This window comes from Stegostoma tigrinum, chromosome 17 (genome assembly GCF_030684315.1).
Source record: "Stegostoma tigrinum isolate sSteTig4 chromosome 17, sSteTig4.hap1, whole genome shotgun sequence".
NCBI classification, from domain to species: Eukaryota; Metazoa; Chordata; class Chondrichthyes; order Orectolobiformes; family Stegostomatidae; genus Stegostoma; species Stegostoma tigrinum.
The window spans coordinates 13,740,854-13,766,685 of NC_081370.1; the positions used below are offsets into that span (position 1 = coordinate 13,740,854).

General features: G+C 44.0%; 1 protein-coding gene across 6 annotated transcripts in view; it reads left to right on the forward strand.

Annotated features, from left to right (window-relative positions):
* The window catches only part of LOC125459570 (tumor protein p53-inducible protein 11-like), a 147,186-nt gene that overhangs the window by 83,243 nt on the left and 38,111 nt on the right, over positions 1-25,832 (forward strand). The window contains exon 1 of one of the 6 annotated variants that reach the window (XM_048546176.2): positions 10,871-10,955. The exons of the other annotated variants lie outside the window; for them this stretch is intronic. The gene's annotated coding sequence lies outside the window, so the exon portion shown is untranslated. Of the gene's footprint in view, positions 1-10,870; positions 10,956-25,832 lie in introns of those variants that run through there. 6 annotated transcript variants of the gene reach the window in all.

Below are 25,832 nucleotides of genomic sequence, written 5' to 3' on the forward strand. Positions count from 1 at the left end.
CTAATTGTGGGCTTCAATTTATCCTGTTTTAAAAAAAAACTTTGCAAACTATGAGAGAAAAGAGAGCAAGCAAAAAGCAGCTGTTCCCCTCTGCAGCAAATTCCTACATTGTCTCCAAATTCATCAAAGGATATAGAACATAGAACATAGAACAGTACAGCACAGAACAGGCCCTTCAGCCCACAATGTTGTGCCGACCATTGATCCTCACGTATGCACCCTCAAATTTCTGTGACCATATACATGTCCAGCAGTCTCTTAAATGACCCCAATGACCTTGCTTCCACAACTGCTGCTGGCAACGCATTCCATGCTCTCACAACTCTCTGCGTAAAGAACCTGCCTCTGACATCCCCTCGATACTTTCCACCAACCAGCTTAAAACTATGACCCCTCGTGCTAGCCATTTCTGCCCTGGGAAATAGTCTCTGGCTATCAACTCTATCTATGCCTCTCATTATCTTGTATACCTCAATTAGGTCCCCTCTCCTCCTCCTTTTCTCCAATGAAAAGAGACCGAGCTCAGTCAACCTCTCTTCATAAGATAAGCCCTCCAGTCCAGGCAGCATCCTGGTAAACCTCCTCTGAACCCTCTCCAAAGCATCTACATCTTTCCTATAATAGGGCGCCCAGAACTGGACGCAGTATTCCAAGTGCGGTCTAACCAAAGTTTTATAGAGCTGCAACAAGATCTCACGACTCTTAAAGTCAATCCCCCTGTTAATGAAAGCCAAAACACCATATGCTTTCTTAACAACCCTGTCCACTTGGGTGGCCATTTTAAGGGATCTATGTATCTGCACACCAAGATCCCTCTGTTCCTCCACGCTGCCAAGAATCCTATCCTTAATCCTGTACTCAGCTTTCAAATTCGACCTTCCAAAATGCATCACCTCGCATTTATCCAGGTTGAACTCCATTTGCCACCTCTCAGCCCATCTCTGCATCCTGTCAATGTCCCGCTGCAGCCTACAACAGCCCTCTACACTGTCAACGACACCTCCGACCTTTGTGTCGTCTGCAAACTTGCTGACCCATCCTTCAATTCCCTCGTCCAAGTCATTAATAAAAATTACAAACAGTAGAGGCCCAAGGACAGAGCCCTGTGGAACTCCACTCACCACTGACTTCCAGGCAGAATATTTTCCTTCTACTACCACTCGCTGTCTTCTGTTGGCCAGCCAATTCTGTATCCAAGCAGCTAAGTTCCCCTGTATCCCATTCCTCCTGACCTTCTGAATGAGCCTACCATGGGGAACCTTATCAAATGCCTTACTGAAGTCCATATACACCACATCCACAGCTCGACCCTCATCAACCTTTCTAGTCACATCCTCAAAAAACTCGATAAGGTTTGTAAGGCATGACCTACCCCTCACAAAGCCGTGTTTACTGTATTTGATCAAGCCATGCTCTTCCAGATGGTCATAAATCTTATCCCTCAGAATCCTTTCTAACACCTTGCAGACGACAGACGTGAGACTTACCGGTCTATAATTGCCGGGGATTTCCCTATTTCCTTTCTTGAAGAGAGGAATTACATTTGCCTCTCTCCAGTCCTCAGGTACGACTCCCAGTGGAGAGCGAGGATGCAAAGATCTTCGCAAGTGGCGAAGCAATTGCATTTCTCGCTTCCCAAAGCAGCCGAGGACAAATCTGATCCGGGCCTGGCGACTTGTCAATCTTAATGTTTGACAAAATTTTCAGCACATCAGCTTCGTCTATCTCTATCCATTCCAGCATGCACACCTGCTCTTCAAAGGTTTCATTCACTATACTCACCCAGTAAATAAAAAAAATGAAAGAACTGTGGATGTTGTAAATCAGGAACAAAAACAAAGTTGCTGCAAAAGCTCAGCAGTTCTGGCAGCATCTATGAAGGAAATAAACTGAGTTAACATTTCAGGCCCAGTGACCCTTTCTCAGAGGAATGTTAACTTTTTTTCCCCTCACAGATACTGCCAGACCTGCTGAGTTTTCCAGCAACTTTGATTTTGTTCCTGTTATACTCACTCTGGCTGTGTTTCACTCCCTGTGAGATCTCTCATTCCTGACCATGCGAAATTGACTGACCATGCACTTTCCACAGGCCCTCTCTTAAATCAAACTGAGATTCCTCACGCTTGTTATTTCAATAGTTATTAACACTTACTGAGGCCCTATTCAGACTTCAGGGGATTGGCTGATAAACTGGCCTTCAGTCGGATGAATCAGCTACCTCAGTAAGCTTTACACTAGATTTCTGAATTTCAAACTTTTAAAATGGAGAAATAGATTAAACATATTAAGGGAAATTCCATTCAAGTTCTCCAATCCTGAACCCCTGGTTCCGAAATTATTCCTTAGTTTGGAATGACATCTCTTTCTGTCTCTGCAACTGAGTGAATACAGTTGCTGCTCTTAAAAGTTCCAATTTCAAGAATCAAGTGCAGGCATTTTGACCATTTGTCATTTTTGATCTCAGGGGATTCTATATCTTTCCCCATTTCTTCTGGATGTCCAGGATCCTAAAGTGGACACAGTTTTACATAGAAGGCTTTACACAGAATCCAGACGTAGCATCTAAAATAAGCTCTTAATTTAAAAAAAAATTTCTGAAAGGAAAAATTGATCTCAAAAAGGAAAGAGATTAGAGCTTCATTTATTCAGGCCACATCTGGAGTATTGTGTTTGGCTCTGGCCACACCTTCGGAAGGATGTACTGGCCTTGGGAAGGGGTGTAGCACAGATTCATTAGAACGATATCAATGAATAAGGGGTTAAAGGACAGGCTACAGCATGTTGGCTTATATAGAAATTAAAGAGATGTTAAAATAGATTTGATCCAGTATGTGCAGAACAATTATTTTATCTGGGCAAGGAATTAATAACAAGGAGACATCAGCTAAAATGCCTCACTCCTATATTAAGAAACAAATCTGAAAGTACTTTTTCACACAAATATTATGGAAAACTGGAACTCTTACAAAAGCTTGATGCCTTAATTTGGAGATTGATCTATTTTAGAGTCACACAGGAAATGAAACCGAGGTGCAACCAAGAGGAGGAATAACTCTGTCAATATCTCATTTAGAGTGAAAAAAATTCTTAGTATAAGGGTCAAATGAAACGATTAGAATCTTGATTTGATTATGTAGAGTGGTGTAATGCTTCCAAGATGCTATCTTTGTTTGGCGACGGAATTAGAAGAAAGAAGGTGGCCTAAATTTGTTACAAATGCACCCTATTAAGTGGGATCTGCTTTTGGAAGTGCAGTTGTACTTTAATTAGATTCTTTCTAATAAATAATAACACGAATACTCACGATGATCTGTGATTCAATTTGGATGTATTAAAATGCACCTAATCCATCCAATAATGGATCTGGGTTGAACTACTCCTCCCAAGACTAACCTCACCGCTAATGTCATTGTAGGCCAAAGCTGAACTGTGATATTTCATTGGAAAAGATTATAAGAAAAGTGGCTGCAAACATAAAGATTAGACATGTTCTCCCAGTTACAGATGAAATGAGACAAATAAAAATAGATACATGATGAATGATAGGATCCTGAGAAGCACCAAGGATCAGAGGGACCAAGATGTGCACGTCCACTGGTCCTTTAAGATAGCAGGGAACGTGGATAAAGTGGTTCAGAAAGCATTTTACATTCTTGCTTTTATAAGCCAAGACAGAGTTTAAAAGCAGAGAGGTGATGCTGCAACTGCATAAAATGTTGGTTGGCCACAGCTAGAGTATTAAACGCAGTTCTGGAGGAATGTGATAGCGTTGGAGAGGGTGCAGAGGAGATTTACCAGGATGTTAACTGGGCTGGAGAGTTTTAGTTGTTAGAGATTGGACAGACCAGGGTTGCTTTCTCCACAGTAGATTGGGCACAGTGGAGATGTATAAAATTAGATAGGGTAGACAGGAAAAAAAACCTTTCCCTTTGATGGAGGAATCAATGGCCATGGGACATAGATTTAAGGTAATGGGCAGAAGAAGATGAGAGGAAAAATATTTTTACCAGAGGGTGGTGGGAATCTGGAACTCACTGCCATAAGGATGGTATAGGTTGAAGCTCTCATAACATTTAGTGAGTATTTAATTGTGCACTTACGATGCCAAGGCTATTAGCCTATTGCTGGAAAATGGGATTAGAATTGTTAGGTCATTGTTTCTGACCAGACTTAATGGGCCAAAGGGCTGTTTCCTGTGCTGTGGATCTCTATGACTCTAATGCTGGTGCAGTCTCAAAGGACTGAATGATTTTTTTCTTGTTTTTATGTTCCTAGCTAAGGAGCCACCTACAGCAATTCGCTTTTCTGATTTCCTGTTCCCATTCCCGTCCCTGACCACCTTCAGTTGCCTGTTTACCAATATGTCAATGTCTGTCATTACCTGGATTTGTTTGGGGTTCATGCCTGGCCTGCCAATGTTCTCTGATTCTTCCTTTGTGCTGATACTTTCTGCGCATGAGCACCAACTCTCATCCTACTTTTTCTTGTGCCACTTCGTGTTCACATGGGTCTGTTTGTTCCCACACTCAGTAATGGACGCTTTGTACATGGTCTAGCACTCACTCCCTCGCTCCCAGTTGATTGTCTCAATTCTCTGCCTGACGTTATCCAATGAGCTTAATAGAGTATTTTTCCAGACATTTTAGATTGTGTGATGTCTTCTTCAGAATGGCACTCATGCTGCAGTACACCTTACAACTTCTCAAACTGCAGGAGAATCTTCTGCCTGAGTGAATATGAAGTTGTTAGTGAGCAGTCTCTGATATTAGTGATAAGTAACTCTCACCAGCATTGTTTGGAGTTTGGAATGGTGGCTGTGGCTGAGTATTCCTGTCAGTGGGAGTCTGAATCTGGGGCTCGAAGCTTTTATATTTAATTGACCTGGAATGTATGTGTGATCTTCCTGGATGTTCAGATGGAATGGGGCCGATGTGATTTTGGGATCAGGGATCCCGGAATCTTACTCGTGATTTGATTTATTATTGTCACATCTACATAGAGACAGTGAAAAGTTTTGTTTTGCGTGCAATCCAGGCAGATCATACCATACAAAGTGCATTAAGGTAATAGAACAGAGTGAAGAATACAATGTTACAGCTGCAGAGAAGGTGTTGAAAGAGCGAGAGCATTATTAAATTAAGTTCTAAGTGAAGTCTAATAATATGCAATTCTTGAATCTGTTGGTACATATGTTTTAAGCTTTTGTAACTTCTGCCTGATGGAAGAGGTTGGAAGAGAGCATTGAGGTTGGGAAGGGTATTTGATGTTGGCTGACTTCCTGAGGCAGTGAGAAGTATAGATGGCGTCAATGTTTGAAAGGTTGGCTTCCATGGTGGAGTGGGCTGTGTTCACAACTCTCTGTAGTTCCTTCCAGTCCTCGGCAGAGCAGTTGCTGTACCAAGCAATGATGCAGACGGATAGAATGATTTCTATGGTGCATCTACAAAAATTGATGAGAGTCTTTATGGACATGGAAGATTTCTTTAGCCTTCTGTCATGTGAGGAGTGTGGCTGGTATCTGATAGTCAGTTGGCCTCTTGGCTAGTGGGCATTTTGGCTTATTATCGAGTTGCTGCGTGCTTGCTGGGGCTGTTTCCTAGATACCTCAGATATTAGTCAGCACCTGAGCAACAATTCCAAGTCACACTTTTTTTTTCTAAAGGAGCTCGGTTGGACAGATGCTTGAGGTGAAAGGGAAACAAGTTCCAGCACAGGGTCACCCATCACTGCCAAAAACAGAGTCAGTGCAGAGAGTGAGAGTGAGTCTTTTGGGCAGTAGGTTAAACAGGAGGTTTCTGCTCCCAGGCATCAAGCTATGGCCATTTGGGATTGAGCAGACATTAGCTTCCTGTCTCCCCAGCTCCCTGGCTTGAGCTAACTGCATTTCTCCAACATGGGCTTCTGTTGTAGGGGCAGGGTCCTTATGAACATGGTGAATTTCCTAAGCTGCCTGAGGAAGAAGAGGAATTGCTGTGTCATCTTGACCGTCGCAAATACCTGGGTGGTCCAGGACAGATCGTTAGTTACCATTACTCGTAGGAACTTAATGCTCTCGACCCTTTCTACCCCAGCTCCTTTGATGTAGATAAGGTGTCCTCCACCTTCCTTCCTGAAGTCAATGATCAGTTCTTTCGTTTTGCAGACGTTGAGGGAGAGGTTGTCTTCACTGCACCACGACATCAAGCCCTCTATCTCCTTCCTGTATTCTGACTCACCGTTGTTTGATATTCGAGCTACCGCAGTGCTACCATCAGCAAAACTGTAGATGGTGTTTGTTTGGAATCCAGCTGCACAGTCGTGAGTACAGTAGGAGGCTGAGAACACATCCTTGCAGGGTGCCAGCGTTGAAAGTTATCATGGAGGAGGTGCTGTTGTTTATCTTCACAGATTGCAGTCAGCAAGCTGAGAATACAGTTGTAGAGGGCAGAGCTGAGACCTAGGTCTCAGAGTTTGGAGATTAGATTGATGGGCTTTTTGTGTTGAAGGCAGAGACGAGGTCAATAAATAGAAGCCTGACTTATATCCATGTTATCCAGATGTTCCAGGGGTGAGTGCAGTGCCTGGAATGTGGCATCTGCTGTGGACCTGTTGAGCCAGTTAGCAAATTGCAAGGGATCAAGGCAGGTTGGGGAAATATTTAAAAGGTATCTGAGGGGCAAACTTTTCATGTAGAGGGCAGTGCGGGTATGGAATGAGTTGCCAGAGGAAGGGACGTAGGTGTATACAACATTTAAAAGGCATCTGGATGGATACGTAAATAGGAAGAGATTAGAGGGATATGGGCCAAATGCTGGTAAATGGGACCAGGTCAGATTGGGACATCGTTCAGCCTGGACAAGTTGGACCAAAGAGTTCGTTTCCATGCTGTGTAGCTTTGTGCCTCTGTGACCTGTATTGTTCACTGTGTGTGTGTGCGTGTGTGTGTGTGTCTGTATATGAATATGTGTGGGTGAGTGTGCGTGTGTGTGTGACGCTGTATATGTCTGTGTGTGTGTCAGTGTGTAGGTCTGTGTGTGTGTCAGTGTGTAGATCTGTATGTGTGTTTGTGCACGTGTGTGTTAGTGCCTGTGTGAGTGTGTGTAGATCTGTATGCTTGTCTGTGTCTATGCGTGTGTGCGTCTGTGCGTGTGTGTGGGGGCATGGGAAAGGCCTACAGTATACGCTCTCTGTTATTCCCCTCTTGAGCCATTAACATTAGATGAGATGCTGTCTTGAATGCGTGAAGTACTAGGGGCTTGAATAAACATCTGCAGCGTGGAACTGCTCTCAAATTGGCAGCTCGGATTTTGTTCTCACACTGCCAAATGGACCTGACCAGCTTGTTGGCATGGTAACAGGCACAAACTTCAGTGTGGCCTGTCCTGAGTTGAGGGAGAGCGCTATGAGCCTGAGATTTGATTCAGCTGTACTTTGTCTCAATGACATTGTTCACTCCTGTCCTCAGGGAGGTGCCCATCCCCACTGGGAGACTGTGCAGTGTTGGGAGGGAGAATGGATGCTGTGCATACCACCTCACTACAGTGCAGTGCCCAGTCACACCCGATGTTGCTTGCTAATGACGCTGTGGCTGTGGATAGCAGAAGAATTTTAAATTATGTGGAACCCCTAGGGCAGAAAGATCATATCCAAATCCCTCCCTGCCATGACATGGAACGCCTTCTTCCAAAGAATCAGGAAAGTTTGGCCAAGAGAGGGCAGTGGATTCTAAGTGTGTTCAAAGTGAGCTCCCTGGCAGATGGGTTCTGGGGTCCATAAGGGATGTTGCTATTGGGAGAGCAGGCAGCGATCGCAAAGGCAGCGACCAGCTCAGGAGATAGAACAGGAGAAAATCACTCAAGGTCAGGTGAAGTAGGATTTTCAACCTTTGAGCTTGTGGGCACATCAGGAAATAGAGAAACTTGGTGAGGGCAAAGGTGATATGTGGGCTGCAGAGTTCAAAATTAACCATGATTAATATCAAATGGAGAATCAGTACATCTTAATGACATTTTCTGGACATATTTACATCTAGTGTTGACTTTGCAGAGGTTTTTTTTGAATGATAGTTTAGACTGTCACCTGTACTGTTTGGATGGTCATGCTATATAAAGCATAACATTTTACAGAATAAAAACCTGGAATTATGAACTGCACTGAGCTGGGTCGGGGTCTCAGCTCCTGACTCCCCAACACCTGACCGCCAACTACAAGGCACAAGTCAGGAGTGTGCTGGAATATCCCATTTGCCTGGATGAGTGCAGCCCCAATGACACTGAAGCAGTTTGGCACCATTCAGGACAAAACAGTGTGCTTGATTGGTACTGCATCCACAAGCGGCACGGTGGCTCAGTGGTTAGCACTGCAGCCTCACAGCGCCAGGGACCCTGGTTCGATTCCAGCCTCGGGTGACTGTCTGTGTGGTGCTTGTACATTCTCAGAGTGTCTGGGTGGGTTTTCTCTGGGTGCTCCGGTTTCCTCCCACAGTCCAAAGATATGCAGGCTAAGTGGATTGGCCATGCTAAATTGCCAGTTGTGTTCAGGGGTGTGTGGGTTGTGGGGGGATGGGTCTGGGTGGGATGCTTCAAGGGGTGGTGTGGCCTTGCTGGTCCAAAGGACTGGTTTCACACTTTTTGTAATCTTAAAAAAAAAGCATCCATTCCCTCCACCACTGACACTCAGTTGCAGCAGTGTGTACTGTCCACAAGATGCCCTGCAGAAATTCACCGAAGATCCTCAGACAGAACCTTCCAAACCATGACCACTTTGATTTAGAATAACAAGGGCAGCAGGTATAGAGCAGGTGCTCTACATTCCAAGAACTACACTGATTCAAAAAGGCACCTCACCACCGCCTCCTCCAGGACAATTTGAGACATGTGATAAATGCTGGCCCATCCAGCGACACTTCCACGTCCCATGAATGTTTCTTTTGAAAAAGCTGGGCAGGTCTGCTCCATTCTGTAGCAGGAGGCTGTGGAGGATCTGGTCTGACTTTCAGTAAGGGTGTCTGAGTTTCAGGACAATGGGGACTTTCTGCTGCTGGTTGGAGTGAGAGGGGGAGGTGGAATAGATAATAGATTGGCCTTCACAGCTGCTTCATACACAGCTCTAGGTCTGATTTTATAGAAGTGCCAACCGTTTACTGTTCAGCAAGATGCATCCACCCTTCTGAGGAAGGGTCACCAGACCCGAATGTTAACTCTGTTTTATCTTCACAGATGCTGCCAGACCTACTGAGCTTTTCCAGCAACTTTGTGTTTGTTCCTGATTTATAGCATCTGCAGTTCTTTTGGTTTTTATTGGGCATCTCATCACACCTGACCTCTGGTGACAGTATATTATGGTGGTGCCCAATTTCTGGCGGTAGTTCAGGGGGCTGCAGGGAACTCACCTCTTGCTATAATGGGGTACATTATAGCAGGAGGTGAGTTCCCTGCAGCCCCTGAACTATTAAGAGGATTGTGCAGTGGCAGAAGTGCCGAGACCGAGTATGTAACAAATCAGCTTCGGTGACTCACTGAATTGTAAAATAAACCCCCTGAATGCGGAAGGAAGCAAGGTGAGATTGTCTTGAATTAGTGACACCTTAATGGTGCAGCACTTTTTGGAATGAAATATTCATTGTGAAATCTAATTCCGAGATGGAAATAGGTTAATTGTTTTCCCTGTTTGTGAAGAGAGCACTCTTTGAGACATAGAGGCCTCTGGATGTTCTTAAAGGGTCAGACACACATAATAGAGGGCTCTCTCTAACTCACTGGCTGCTATTGGCGAGCATTCTGCTGGGTTGGAGAGGGGATTTGAGGTCTTTCCCAACTGAGCCTCTTGGTACCAGTACTGGATTCCATTGAGGCCCAGCTTCTCCACCCTACCCACAGAGTTCTAGCAAAGCCAGAGCCTGTTACACAGGGGATCCTACTGCTTCTCATGCCATCCATTGGACTGCAGTCAAATTTTAACATTCAGTGACCTTTAAGTCTTCACTTCAAGCTTCCTTTTAACTGTCACCCCCAATGGGGAGAACACCCTGACTCTGACCACCCCAAGCAGCTGACTAACTGTTTCAAAGCCCCTGGATTGGTATCAGAGGTTGTCCTTGACTTACTGTGCTTTGACCCCCTGAGCAAAGGGGGACCCTTTGACCTGATTAAGAATTGATGACAACCATGATGTGCTTCCTGACTTTGTGTCTGTGCTAAACAGCACAGCAAGAGAGCAGCACTGTGAGCTTCATATCTCTGCCTGAGAGTGTAGCTTGGAGATGGGCCATGAGGCTGGTACATGCCAAGTGCCAATGTACCTCGATGTGGGATGCGTGTGGCTGGTGCCTATGGAGTGTACCCATGTTGTTGATGCCTGGTGTCCATCATGGAGATCATCTGGAGCAAGCAGCAAGCTGAAGTCACCCATTCTGGTTGCCATGGCAAGAATTCAGATGTCTTGCTTAGTTGGTAAGAGAGGGAGCAGAATATTAATGGGGTGAGTTGTGGTGTTCTCTCGGCAGATAACAAGTGGACAATTCCCCCTTACCTGGCAGCTCACTGCTCTTTAGTGAGATTCCCAATACCTCGCTTCTGTAAAGCCTAAAAAATGGAGTGAGAGGCCTTTGATGTCGAGATGGACCTCGGTGGGTGGAGCAGCAGCACACAGTGAGTGTAAATCTAACTGAGCTTGGGGATTGCGGCCTAGTCTGCAGGGAGCAATCGGCTGGTGGAGCAGCAGCACAGGGTGTGTGTAAAACTAACTGAGCTTGGGGATCGTGGCCTAATCAGCAGGGAGCAGTTGGAGGGTGGAGCAGCAGCACAGAGTGAGTGTAAAATTAACTGAGCTTGGGGATTATTGCCTAGTCTGCAGGGAGCGGTTGGAGGGTGGAGCAGAAGTACAGGGTTAGTGTAAAACTAACTGATCTCCGGCAACATTGTAGCTGCGAAAAAGACCGGAGTGCCATCACAGGGAAGCTGTGACCTGATTGGCTGGTAGGAAATCTGCAATAAATTTGAAAAAGAACATAGCAAAGAAGTATTAATTAGTTAACTCATTAATAAGTTTATATAAATTAATAATATAATTTAAATAAGTTAAGATGTCTGGGCAGGTGATGTACTGCAGCTGTATGATGTGGGAGCTGGCTGATCCCATTGCAAACTGCAGTGACCACATTTGCAGCAAGTGTTAGTTGCTGAAAGAACTTCTGCTCAGAGTTGATGGGCTGGTATCGGAGCTTCAAATACTGCAGCACATCTGGGAGGGGGAGAAGTACCTGGGCGCCCTGTTTCAGAAGGCAGTCACACCTGGTAGATTAAGTACTTCAAATTCAGTTGGTGATCAGGGACAGCAGGGTGTGACAGTAAATGAGGCAGGTAGAGGGATCCTGCAATCAGGAATGGAGGACCCTCAGCTCTTGTCCGACAGGTATGAGGTATTTACTCCCTGTGAGGATGAGGAAAAGGGCTGCAGGGAGGATGATCCAGCTGCCCACGACTCTGTGGTACAGGAGGCCATTCAAGAGGGTGCAGCAAAAAGACAATTGGTAGTTGTATGGGACTGTATGATGAGGGGGACTAACAGCATCCTTTGTAAGAAGGATTGAGAGTCCCGCATGGTGTGTTGTCTGAACCATTCCCACTGCTTTGTACACTGGTGAAAATGCATTGTTTTCAACAACAGGCTGATGTACAGAACTTGTCTGACAACTCACATGGTTACAGTTCACTCATTCTTTCTCGGCTGATTATTGAGCTGATCCAGTTTCTATTCATTGTCTAACAAACACCAGGAAATCACTCTGGTAACAGAGTATGGAGCCTTTGGCATTGCTCTGCATTACAAACCAGCCATCCAGCTAACCGACCCTCCCCACTACACTGAGCTAGATGGTAGTGTGTGCTGCGAGGAAAATGCTAAGAGGCTTGGGGATGACTTGGATAGGCTGGCTCGAGTGGGTAAATGCTTGGCAAATACAGTATAATGTGGACAAATATGCGGTTACCCATTTTGGGCACAAAAACAGGAAGGCAGATTATTATGTGAATGGTGGAAGTTTAGGAAAAGGTGAGATGTAACAAGACCTGAGTGCCATGGCAGAACAGCTGCTGAAGGTTGTCATGCAGGTGCAGCAGGCAGTAAGGGAAGCTAATGGCATGCCCCACTTCATAGCGAGAGGATTTGCATAGTGGAGTAAGTTGCTGCATTTAAACAGAGCCTTGGTGAGGCCACACCTTGAATATTGTGTGCAGTTTTGGTCCCTTAGTTTGAGGAGGGACATTCTTTCTATTGAGGAAGTCCAACAAATGTTCACCAGACTGATTCCTGGGATGGCAGGACTAACGTATGAGGAAAAACTGGATTGTTTGGGCTTGTACTTGGTGGAATTTAGATGAATGGAAGTGGTGGGGTTCTCATAGAAATGTTTAAAATCCTGATGGGACTGAACACGCTAGATGCAGGAAGAGTGTTCCTGATGTTGGCTAAGTCCAGAATTAGGAGTCACAGCCTAAGAATAAGGGGCAAGACATTCAACACTGTGATGAGGAAGCATTTCTTCACTCAGAGTTGTGAACCTGTGGCATTCTCTCCCACAGGAAGCTGTTGGGGCTAGTTCATTGGATATAATCCAAGAAGGAGCTGGACATGACCCTTTATAAGTAAAGGAGTAACGGGAGTAAGTGGGAATTGGATACTAAAATAGCATGATCAACCACAATCACATTGAATGCAGGCTCAAAGTGACGAATGGCCTACTTCTTTTATTTTCTATGTTTTCAATGTAGAATATTTGCAACATAAATAAAATGAACGTGTAATGCTCTGTAATCGGTTTTAAACCATCAGTAATCAAACCAGTCTGCTCAGTTCCAAAGGCAGTTTTGCATTTCAATTGTTCTGAAGAATCCTGTTGTATATGCTGTCAAAAGGCTGGACAATCTGTTAACTAAGATGTTCAGTTTCTGAAAGAATACTCCAGTTTATTGCAAACCAACAAATTTCTTCCAGCCTAAACAATTTCAGGTCAACAGTATTATCACAAGAAAAACAAAATGAACAAATCTCCATGTTTTGGTTTCTGTGCTCAGCCTCTCACTTTGCTTATGCTGCATTGTCTGTCATTTCAGAACATAGTTTCCAAACATAAAATAGATTTCTGGCTCAGCACAAAACTCCTGCGGTCTTTTTGATGCCAACAATGCCCTGTTGCTTATATTTGCTCATTTCAACAGATCTATTAAGATGACGGTTGAACAGATTTGCTGTTTTGGCACTGGCTAAGGCAGGCAGAATTATGCATTTCAGACCCAATTCCTACTATCTGTCATCAATCACAATCTGAAAGTGGAAAGCATTTGAAAATTGAGAGTGATAATGGGAACTGCAGATGCTGGAGAATCCAAGATAACAAAGTGTGGAGCTGGATAAACACAGCAGGCCAAGCAGCATCTCAGGAGCACAAAAGCTGACATTGACCTGTCCCTCTTCCCTGGAATGACCTACCCCCTCCTTACCTCCTCACCTATACACTCCTCTCTACCTATCTTCTTTTCTTTCCATCTTTGGTCCGCCTCCCCCTCTCTCCCTATTTATTCCAGTTCCCTCTCCCCATTCCCCTCTCTGATGAAGGGTCGAGGCCCAAAATGTCAGCTTTTGTGCTCCTGAGATGCTGCTTGGCCTGCTGTGTTTATCCAGCTCCACACTTTGTTATCTTGAAAATTGAGAGTGCCTATTTGGGCTATCAAATCTTATCAGCCCATAAGTAATATCAAAAATTCTAAATTTCGAAATACTTCTTAGATTTGTTTCTTCAAAAACAATCTTGACACATCAAAAACCAAGAATGATTGACGAGAAAATATAACCACATTAATAATTGTTGACAGAACACCAAATGTGATTTAACTGAGGTTCAATAAGCATTGAGTGGATGCCTCTACTTTTCTTCATATACTATTTCCTTCTTTTCTGTGCTGAAAATTAAAACATTAGTATGATAAAGTTTAAAATATTTATCCCTTAACAGTCTCACGCTTTTGTTTAATTGGTCATTTGACAGCTATTCCCCATTTAGATCTCCTTGAACACTTCCTTTATTTGTTCAATTTTCTGCCTTTATATGTTTTAGATTATTTTTCTGTGTTTTAAATGGTGCCGGAGAGTGGCAACACCACAATACAACACTTCACTGTACTTTGTAAAAAGATACACATAACAAAAAAAAAATGAATCAATGTGGTCCTAAGTAAAAGCAGCGTTCTAAATATAAAAGTACTAAACAGAGGAATACAGAAACAGAAGACCTCAGAACAGGTGTAGATACTGTGAGTCTGCTAAATCATTCAACAAGACCATGGCTAATCTTGTTGTGGTTATCAACTCCACTTCCCTTCTGTCTATTCTCTGAAAATCTTTGATTCCCCTGTCTATCAAAAAGTTATCTAACTCAGACTTGAATAAATTTAGTAGTGCATCCTCCACTGCTTTTAGTAGAGAATTCCACAGACTTCTGAGAGAGGAATATTTTTTGTCTTATTTATCTAGTCTTCCTCCACCAGAGGAAATAGCCTTTTGTGACACACCTTATCAAGTCCCTTCGGATCGTGTACGTTTTAAAATGGAGTCAGACAGAAACTGACCCTTTGGCTCAACTCGTCCATGTTGACCAGGTTTTCTAAACTAAACTAGTCCTATTTGCCAGTGTTTGGCCTGTATCCCTCTAAACCTTTCCTGTTCATGTACCTGTCCAAATGTCTTTTAAATATTATAGTTGCACTCAGCTCTTCCCCCTCCCTCTCAGCTCTTCCCCATCCTGTTCAGATCTTGGCCCTCTGCTTCAGCTCTCCCCCATCCCACGTAATTCATCCCCATCCCTCTAAGCCCCTCACTCTCCTGCTCAGCTCCTCCTCCTCAGTGACCCTCTCACTCACCTCCTTTCACTCAGTGATGCTCACAAAGATGTTCCTGGTCTATTTTCTTCTCATTCCTCTCTGCCAAACCCCTGCTCGCTGCCTCCCTCCCATTTGCCACTGACTGCCTCCGTCCCTGTCATTGCCTTTCCTTCATGACTTTCCAACTTGCTGTTCCTCCTCACCAACCTCACTGCTTCCACCATGCCTCTCACACTTAGCAATATGCTGTTAGCTGCCTGTCCCCCACTTACTGCCCCACTACTCAGACGCTCCTATCCACTAGTCTTCTTTTCATTAGCCTTCAGCTTTCCCACTTCTCTGGATATCCTCGCAACTTCATCCGCAGATGCCTACTAAACGATGACAGGAGAACACAGTATACCCTAACACTCTGGCCACACTGCCATGCATCAGAAACATGTTGGAAATCCTAAGACCACTGAGAATCATGGTGGCCCATAAGCCCACAACCACTCTATGACAAATGCTTACAAAGATTAAAGACCCCATTCCCACCACATGTAGAACCAACATGGTTTACAAAATACCATGCAACGACTGCTACAAACATTACATCGGATGGGAGGGAAACTAGCCATCAGAATACACAAACATCAGCTAGCAGCCAAACAGCACAGTGAAGTCTCCATAATATCCGTATACTCAGACAATGAGGCCATCAGTTTAACTGGGACAAGGTAACCATAGTAGCCCAAGCCAAATATAGACACGCACAGGAATTCCTAGAGGCGTGGTTCTCCACCTGTAATGCAATCAACAAACATATAGAATTGGATATATACAAACCCATATAGATCAAAACCGGAAAATGACATAACTCACCATAATGGACCAAGCAGGATAAATTCCAAGCAGAATAGAAGAACATTGCTTCATCGGAGGCCTCACTGATAATGTTACCTAGCATGGTGACAAAATGAATGAATGAGAACAACCCAGCTCGGTGAGCAAGTCAACAACCTCACCCACAATCCAAGTTACAGATCTTGGCCAAAACTTTTCCAGTTTACTGCACAGCTACCAGCTTGTGGATATTTAGCCTAACATCTGTGGTGGGGATGTTATTAGAGATCGTTACCAATGTCAAGACAGACTATTATTTAGAAAGGAATAGGCTATCCAGGGAAAGCCACTGAAGATTAGTCAAAGCCGAAACCCGTTGGATTAATTTGATTGAGTTTCTGGTCAGGTGATAGAGTAGACTATTGAACGTAATGCAATGGATGGTGTGTATTTGGATGTTTAGGAAGGCATTCAACTGACTGCAACACAGGAGACTTTGTTAATGGATTCCAATAGAGTTGAGAGGAACAATGGTGGCACAGACACAAGATCAGCTCGACCACAAAGCTAAGGGTAGTAGTGAATGGATATCTACAGACTGGAAAAATTTGACACCATATTTTCCAGTGGCCACTTTGAAGCCCATTACATATAAAAGTGTAAGATCTTGCAAGTGCAGGTGCGCAGTTTATCATCCATAAGGCCAAATCCTTAACTATACAAAATAATAAAGACATATGTATTTCTGGATTTATAAAGAAAAGCATAGCAAACAAATTGTGCATGATGCTGAGAACTTAGTGATTCAATCTTATTGGGAGTTTTAGGGCCCAGAGGAGGGACAACAATTCTGAGAAGGTTCTGAAAAAGTTCAGATTGATCTTCTCGGAACAGAGAGGATGTAGAGCTGGACGAAAAGACTTTCAAGTCAATGACATGTTTTGTAGAGTAATAAAGAAAGGCTGAAACAACTGCCCTTCGGTAAGTTTGAACAGTAACCAGCTTATTGTTAGGAGGAAACCAGATACAGCAACTGTATACAGTTCAATGAAATTCTAATGGAACCATAATACTTCTCTTTCAATTCAGTCTTTGCCTGTCTTGCAATTTCTTACATTATCCCAGGGAGATACCACTTCTGCTGTACCAGACTGTAACCTTTAGACTGTGTTGCATTTCTGGTGCCTGATATTTTATTTCTGATTGATACATGTCGACAATCTATTGGGGGATTGGGCCACCAAAATAAACCAAAGACAGAAATTATTTATAGTTTGTGGCTGCGGATCATTATGATCCACCTATCAGTGTAAGGAATGCCACATCTCCCTTCCCCTGCGGCTCACCATTGTGAGGTCTGTCCTTGGAATTTTGGAGCAACTTGCCCCTCAGGACAAAAGAATGCCTGTTAATGCCAATCTGAGCTGTATAGTTTAACAACGGTTTGATGCTTTTCACCACTTTGTGCATCAGTGTGCCTGACATGACAGGGTTTCATGAGCTATGTGCGATTTCCTGGAGTCAGCACTGATTCAGTTGAAGCCTTCCTATATGTTGCAAACACAGCAATTTATTTGCAGCTCACAGGGACACTGTCCCAGATTGGCCAATATATTGGATAATTAAAACTGTATTGTATTGGCTTGGAGCTATAGCATACATTTGCTGAATGTGTGAGATTGTTAAGCTTCCCTTCTCCATTTGAGGGCTGCCGTGCATCAGAAACATGTCAAAAATCGTAAGAACACTGAGAATCATGGTGGCCCACAAGCCCAGGGCTTAGACCTTTGCTCCCAGATCAAGAACACAAAGTCAGGAGACTTTCCAGTTCCACAAACTGGAAGTAAGTTCCCAGAAATTGGGAATTTTCTTTCCTCGCGCTCGGTATCAGGAAACAATGAAACACAAAAGGGGTCTCTAGCCCTCCAACCTCACACTGTCCCCATACTCCAATTATTACCCATGATCCTACATACCCTCGATGTTAGCCTATGTCCACCCCTTTCATAGCCCCATGCCAACTTCATGTCCACTCTTCACATCCCATGCCCCTCACCACCCTTTGACTTTACACTTATCATGCCAGCTCACTCAGTAGCCATGATTGGCAGACATCCAGATCCATGCTAAGGTTAAAATAAATGCCTAAGTGTCTATTGCAGACTTTTCTTAAAATAAAATAAATTATTGAAATAACCCATTAATTACATTTACATCCCTTTAAATCCATAATACCTTACAAAAACAAACATTCATTCTGGTGCAGAATCCTTTGTGTCAGTTAGCTCAGTTGGTTGGAGAGCTGGTTTGCAATGAACAGTGATGGCAATGGTTCAGTTCCCACACCAGCTGAGATTGCAGTAAAGCACTGTCCTTCTTAACCTCTCTCTCTGCCTGAGGTAAGATGTGACCCTCAGGTTAAACCGCCACAAGTCTCCGTCTAATGAGAGAGTAGCCCTATGGTCTGGTAAGATTATGGTGTCTTTACTTTTCTATGAATTAGCATTGGGATTCAAGGCCCCACTTCAAGGAATGCACCAATTAACTTGACAGATCCATTGACACTCCAGTGCTTTTCACAGTTCTAATGAGTTAATGCAATATTGATGATTGTTAATGCCCATCTTTAACAGTACCAAAGGGGATGTGAACTCTCCCACAGTCAGACCTGGATAGCTTACCACTTCAGTGTCCTATCTATCCAAACCAACATACCCCATTCAGAGTAGGGTTGATTTGTCTCTCACAACTCTGTCCCCAAAAGCACACTCAACTGGCATGGAGTCTCAGTGGTGAACACTGCTATCTCACAATGTCAGCAACCTGGGTTCGATTCCAGCCTTGGGTGACTGTGCAGAGTTTGCACATTCTCCCCATGACTGCATGGGTTTCCTCCAGGTGCCCTGGTTTCCTCCCACAGTCCAAAGGTATGCAAGTTAAGTGGATTGGCCATGCTAAATTTCCTGTAGGATACAGGGATGTGCAGGTTAGGTGGATTAGCCATGGGAAATACAGAGTTCCAGGGATAGCATGGGTCTGCGTGGGATGCCCTTTGAGGATTTATGCGGACTCGATGGGCTGAATGGCCTGCTTCCACATTGTAGGGTTTCTATGAAGTGGAGGGAGCTACTGACTTTTATGGGCAGTTGCCTCTGTGAAATGTATGAAACATGGCCTATCCATGTTTCTGCTCCTATAAAAACTGTAATTGCCCTTTTTAGGGGCAAGAGAACTGATTTTTCAAATTCTCTGACATTTTCACAGTGGTAGAGAAACTCTCTATCTTTTCAGGTGCTGGAGTTTGGGATCAGTACTCCCTGGCATTTGGCATGAGCTGCAGCATTAGTGGGTCCTTTTCTCTGTCCAGCACAAAGGATATTTATGACATTACAGTTTGTACGACTACTTCCTAATTTGTGTTCTGATTATATTTTCAGAACTGCTCAGCTTTAAATGCTGCAGCTGTATTCGCAAGGATTTCCCCTGTGTATTTGGCCTCCTAACTGCTGCGTGCCAATTCCAAACCGCTGAACAATATTTCGTAGAGCTATTAACATCACCCCTGGCTGTGCTTTGCGAAATTTCAAGCAACGGTACTTCCTTTTCCACACTCGGCAGATTGTGATTGTCCTTGGTCCCAGAACTTTGGGCAGTCAGGATAGTAATTCCATTCTAATTTGACAGTCCTTAGGTGTGGCAGCACAATAGTGAGGCACCGTTGGAACAAAATGGGTTCAGTGGAATGTATGATATCCCTGGCTGGTCCACACTCTGACCTTGATTATCATGGTCCCAAATAGAAACCTTGAGGAGCTGGGATGAGAATGAAAATGGCCACTGTGTAGGGGAAACAGAACTTTGGCCCTTGACCATTTTAACAAAGGCAGGTTCGCGAGGTGTGGCAGGTGCAGTTTAATTCAGATAAATGTGAGGTGTTGCATTTTGTTAAGAAAAACCAGGATTCAGAATTGGTTGGCTGACAGGAGGCAGAGAGTGGTTGCATATGGTAAGTATTCTGCCTGGAGGTCAGTGCTGAGTGGTGTCCCGCAGGGCTCTGTTCTTGGGCCTCTGCTGTTTGTAGTTTTTATAAATGACCTGGATGAGGAGGTTGAGGGGTGGGTTAGTATGTTTGCTGATGACACAAAGGTTGGAGGTACCGTTGATAGTATCGAGGGCTGCTGCAGGCTTCAGCGAGACGTTGACAGAATGCAGAGCAGGGCTGAGAAATGGCAGATGGAGTTTAACCTGGATAAATGTGAAGTGATGCATTTTGGAAGGTCGAACTTAAATGCCGAATATAGGATTAAAGTCAGGATTCTCGGCAGTGTGGAGGAACAGCGGGATCTTGGTGTTCAAGTGCATAGCCCCCTCAAAGTTGCCACCCAGGTGGATAAGGTTGTTAAGAAAGCATATGGTGTTTTGGCTTTCATTAACAGGGGGATCGAGTTTAAGAGCCGCGAGGTTTTGGTGCAGCTCTACAAAACCCTGGTGAGACCACACTTGGAATATTGTGTCCAGTTCTGGTTGCCCTATTATAGGAAAGATGTGGAGGCTTTGAAGAGGGTGCAAAGGAGGTGTACCAGGATGCTGCCTGGACTGGAGGGCTTGTCTTACGAGGAGAGGTTGACTGAGCTCGGACTTTTCTCTCTGGAGGGAAGGAGGAAGAGAGTGACCTGATCGAGGTGTACAAGGTAATGAGCGGCATGGATAGAGTCGATAGCCGGAGACTTTCCCCCAGGGCAGGATTGACTGCCATGAGGGGTCATAGTTTTAAGGTGTTAGAGGAAGGTATAGAGGAGACGTCAGAGGGAGGTTCTCCACCCAGAGAGTTGTGAGCGCATGGAATAGTTTACCAGTGGTAGTTGTGGAAGCGGAATCATTTGTGACATTTAAGCGACTGCTGGACATGCACATGGACAGCAGTGAATTGAGGGGAATGTAGGTTAGGTTATTTTATTTTTGGATTAGGATTATTCCACGGCACAACATCGTGGGCCAAAGGGCCGGTACTGTGCTGTACGTTTCTATGTTCTATGACTTACACAGTTCATGGTGGGGCCCTGGGGAGTGTTGTCAAATAGAAACACCTACGGATGCAAGTAGATAGTTCCTTAAAATTGGCATCACAGGTAGACAAGGTGGTAAAGAAGACATTTTGCATGCTAACCTTTATTGACCAGAATATTGAGTACAAGATTTAGGACGTCATGTTACAGCTGTACAAGACATTGGTGAGGCCACTTTTGGAGCACTGCATACAATTCTGGTGGCCCTGCTGTAGGAAGGATGCTGTTAATCTAGAAAGGGTATAAAAAGAAGTTTATCAAGGATGTTACTGAGACTGGAAGGTTTGATTTAAAAGGAGAGGCTAGATAAACTGGGACATTTTTTCCCTGGAGTGTGGGAGGCTGTTGGGTAACCTTATAGAGGTCTATAAAATTATGAGGGCATGCATAAAGTGACAAGCAATCTCTTTTCCCTGAGGTAGGCGAGTTCAAAAATAGAGGACATAGGTTTAAGGTGAGAGGGGTGATGTTTTTACACAGAGGGTGATGCATATATGGAGCTAGCTGCCAGAGGAAGTGGTAGAGGTAAGTATAATTACAACATTTAAAAGAGATTTGGACAGGCACATGGACAGGAAACTTTTAAGGGAGTATTGACCAAACACAGGCAAATAGGCACTGTTTAGTTTGAGAATCCTGGTCAGCATGGACAAGTTGGGGCAAAGGGCCTGTTTTAGTGCTCTATGACTGTTTGCCTCTATGGCCCGTGACAGAGTCAACACTAGACATGTCCTCTCCCTGTTAAAGAGGCAAGTGAGTCGTGGACTTGTTGAGAGCTCATCTTCAGTAAATGTTTCAGTTTCTTGGGGGCGCCTGTACCTTAGCAGCTCTCTTTTATACTAGCTGCATGGTTGCATGACTGGAACGGAGGCAGGAAGAGTTTCAAAGTAAATAAAATGTTTTTTCCTCCTTTACAGTTCATCATTAAGTGCTGTGATGTGAGCTGTATCTGTGAGTCATGACAGTGTTATGTTTGGAGAATGTAGCTAACTACCCAGGAAACAACCTGTTTGTCTGATTCTAATTTCTTCCTCCTGGCAAAATTCAACATTATAAACATAGGCACATCTTCAGAAGAGGTTAACAGAAGTTTTCATAATGGATAAAGAATTAGAGTGTGTTTCACACTATTAAAAAGTTGGCCTACTTTTATAGCAATGTCTAATATTTATTCATTGTTGAAAAAAACAGTTCTAAAGTCTGTTTATTTGTTTGGGGTGTTTTATGGGCTCTTGACTATAATCCAACTACCTAATCATTTTACAAGTGTAATTGTAAGGTAGGCTTTGAGCTGAGGCTTTTTGGAAGTCGAAGTTAATGTTTCATATCCCACAGCCTGGCTTCATTACTGGTTAGACCCCAGACCTCTTGGACATCCTGCTGTATGTTAGTCTTGAGATGGCATGATTCCTACCTCTGACATGTAAGTCTAGCCCCAAAATCAATTCAAAATGAAGAGAACAGAGAGGTAATGTACCTGGAGGCTAACAGCACAGTAGGGGGTGCTACCAGATCTAACAGTGTGGCTTTTTACCTAAGGGATATTTGCAAGTATACATTTAGTAAGTACAATTATGTTGATTGTTAGAAGTGCATACAAATCGATTTCCTTCTCATTGTTAGTAATTACAATGAACATTCAATAACTATAGCAAAATATGAGTAATAATTCAATAAAGCTTTTGCACCTAATTTCTTTTGTTTATTCAAACGTGAACACTGTTTGTCTTAATCTCTCAGCTTTCTGTGGTTTATAAACTGCCAACAAACTAAAGCAATTCTTAATCAGTTACCAATTTTTGTTTACTATTTCCAAAATAAAACTCCAGCTCATTTTGTTTTTGTTTGCAGATAAAGTGTGCAGGTCTTTGTTATTGTTTTCAGTAACTCTGAACTAGTAGAAGGAATACTTAGAGATAATGGGAATTGCAGATGCTGGAGAATTCCAAGATAATAAAATGTGAGGCTGGATGAACACAGCAGGCCAAGCAGCATCTCAGGAGCACAAAAGCTGACGTTTCGGGCCTAGACCCTTCATCAGAGAGGGGGATGGGGAGAGGGAACTGGAATAAATAGGGAGAGAGGGGGAGGCGGACCGAAGATGGAGAGTAAAGAAGATAGGTGGAGAGAGTGTAGGTGGGGAGGTAGGGAGGGGATAGGTCAGTCCAGGGAAGACGGACAGGTCAAGGAGGTGGGATGAGGTTAGTAGGTAGCTGGGGGTGCGGCTTGGGGTGGGAGGAAGGGATGGGTGAGAGGAAGAACCGGTTAGGGAGCTTGGGGTGGGAGGAAGGGATGGGTGAGAGGAAGAACCGGTTAAGGTTCCCCATCCCAGGCCCCAAGATGACATTCCACATTAAGCAGAGGTTTACCTGCACATCTGCCAATGTGGTATACTGCATCCACTGTACCCGGTGCGGCTTCCTCTACATTGGGGAAACCAAGCGGAGGCTTGGGGACCGCTTTGCAGAACACCTCCGCTCAGTTCGCAACAAACAACTGCACCTCCCAGTCGCAAACCATTTCCACTCCCCCTCCCATTCTCTAGATGACATGTCCATCATGGGCCTCCTGCAGTGCCACAATGATGCCACTCGAAGGTTGCAGGAACAGCAACTCATATTCCGCCTGGGAACCCTGCAGCCATATGGTATCAATGTGGACTTCACCAGTTTCAAAATCTCCCCTTCCCCTACTGCATCCCTAAACCAGCCCAGTTCGTCCCCTCCCCCCACGGCACCACACAACCAGCCCAGCTCTTCCCCCCCCCACCCACTGCATCCCAAAACCAGTCCAACCTGTCTCTGCCTCCCTAACCGGTTCTTCCTCTCACCCATCCCTTCCTCCCACCCCAAGCCGCACCCCCATCTACCTACTAACCTCATCCCACCTCCTTGACCTGTCCGTCTTCCCTGGACTGACCTATCCCCTCCCTACCTCCCCACCTACACTCTCTCCACCTATCTTCTTTACTCTCCATCTTCGGTCCGCCTCCCCCTCTCTCCCTATTTATTCCAGTTCCCTCTCCCCATGCCCCTCTCTGATGAAGGGTCTAGGCCCGAAACATCAGCTTTTGTGCTCCTGAGATGCTGCTTGGCCTGCTGTGTTCATCCAGCCTCACATTTTATTATTATAGAAGGAATACTTAGCTGGGTTGAAACGTTGCTGATGTAGACTGGAAAATGAATCAGATTATCTGGGGCTAGACTGCAGCTTTTGATTTCCTGCCGACAATCAAGTTTCTGGATAAAAGTATCAAGCAAATGTCCAGAATTTTCGATGTCTAAGTTTTCAAGTAAAATCTTTACTGAAATCTAAACAACACAAAGAAAATTATTTTGCTGGAAAATTAGATCATGTGAAAGAAAGCACAAACTTGCATTTACACAACCTCTTTCATATCCACAGGGATATATTAATGCACTTCAAACTTAATAACATTCTATGAAGTGTACTTACTGTTGTAACTTAAAAAACAACAGGATAATCTGCCCCCACAACATGGAAGTGAATGACTGTTTTTGATTCAGTTCCCTCACTCTGGGCTGGACTCTGAAAAACAGGATGTTAACAATCAAGATTGAGATGAATGTGATGACGTGGAGATGCCGGAGTTGGACTGAGGTGGACAAGGTCAGAAGTCACTCAACACCAGGTTATAGTCAAACAGGTTTATTTGAACTCAGAGATAGTAGGAACTAGATAGTAGGAGAATCTGAGATAACAAGGTGTAGAGCTGGATGAACACAGCAGGCCCAGCAGCATCAGAAGAGCAGGAAGGCTGACGTTTTGGGCCTGACCCTTCTTCAGAAAAAGTGCTGCTCCTTTGTCAGGTGAAGGGACACTTTACCTGAGAAAGGGGCAATGCTTTGAAAGCTTGTGATTTCACATAAACGTGTTGGACCTCAAGCTGATGTTGTCTGACTTCTGGAGATAAGAGTCGGTAGGCGACTATGTCCGGGAATATGTCCAGAATCCTGAATATTTGACCTTTGAAAATACAGTGGTCAGTAAGAAATGCCTTGTGGAAATTGCACAGGATTAGTTCTGGTCACATAAATACTTAACAAGGAGCTATTCCTTTGTTAGGCCTGTGGTTTTGAATATGAGGCCATCATTTTTAACTCTCTTTATCATACAGGCAGATGTAAGATTGCAGTGTTGGTATTGGATCAAGTGTGTTAGGAGCTGAATGATGACCACATTTCACAGTGACATGCCTTCTGTATTCTATGTTTTTTCAAACAGCATTTGAATGACTTCATGCACCAGTTGTAGAATCCTTTGGAGGTTGAATGAGTTAAAGACCTATCTTTAATATCAAAAGTCATGCAGATTAGCAGATTCCTGGTTTGATCCTGCTCTATGTTATATTAGCTACCTGAACCAATGCATCGTGTAATGACTATGGCCTACAGAAAGCAAATATATTCAATTTGCCTCCTTGTTTTGGATTTTTACCCAGCAGCCTCTGTATGGAGGTCTTTTATGAGACTGGATGCAAGGCCACAAGGCTGTGTTGTGAATAGTCTTGCAGGCTACTGACACGCTGGTCATAACCATAGTGTGAAGAATAGTGTCTTTTAAGTTTCAAGGGATAATGTAAGAACAAGAATAAACCATTCAGCATCTCCAGGCTGCTCAATGGGTGGCATCACTGGAAGATGAGCCAGGAGCCTAACGGTCGACTTGGAGCCAGGAGCCATCAGTCGATGTCCAGCATCTGAAGAGGTGCAGGAGCTGTGCAGCGTGACCTTGTCCAGCTCGGTGGAAGCCATGGTTCCCGTAGTGGCAGGAAAGGAACACATTACCATGAGCCCGTGGATGATGTCAGAAAGCAGCAACTGGAGGAGCAGACAGGATGAAGTCTATGGCGAGGGATTGATGAACTTTTGAAACTGCTTAACTTTTAGTAACATCCATTTAATATTAATTTATTCAGTATTTTACCATTTCTTCAATTTATTCAGTAATTTGTTCTGTAATCCAAAAATGTGGCAATATTATCCACTTCAGTACAAATGACAATATCGATTCAGATTTATTCACTATCATTCAGTTAGATCATGACTAAGCTACATTTCTTGCT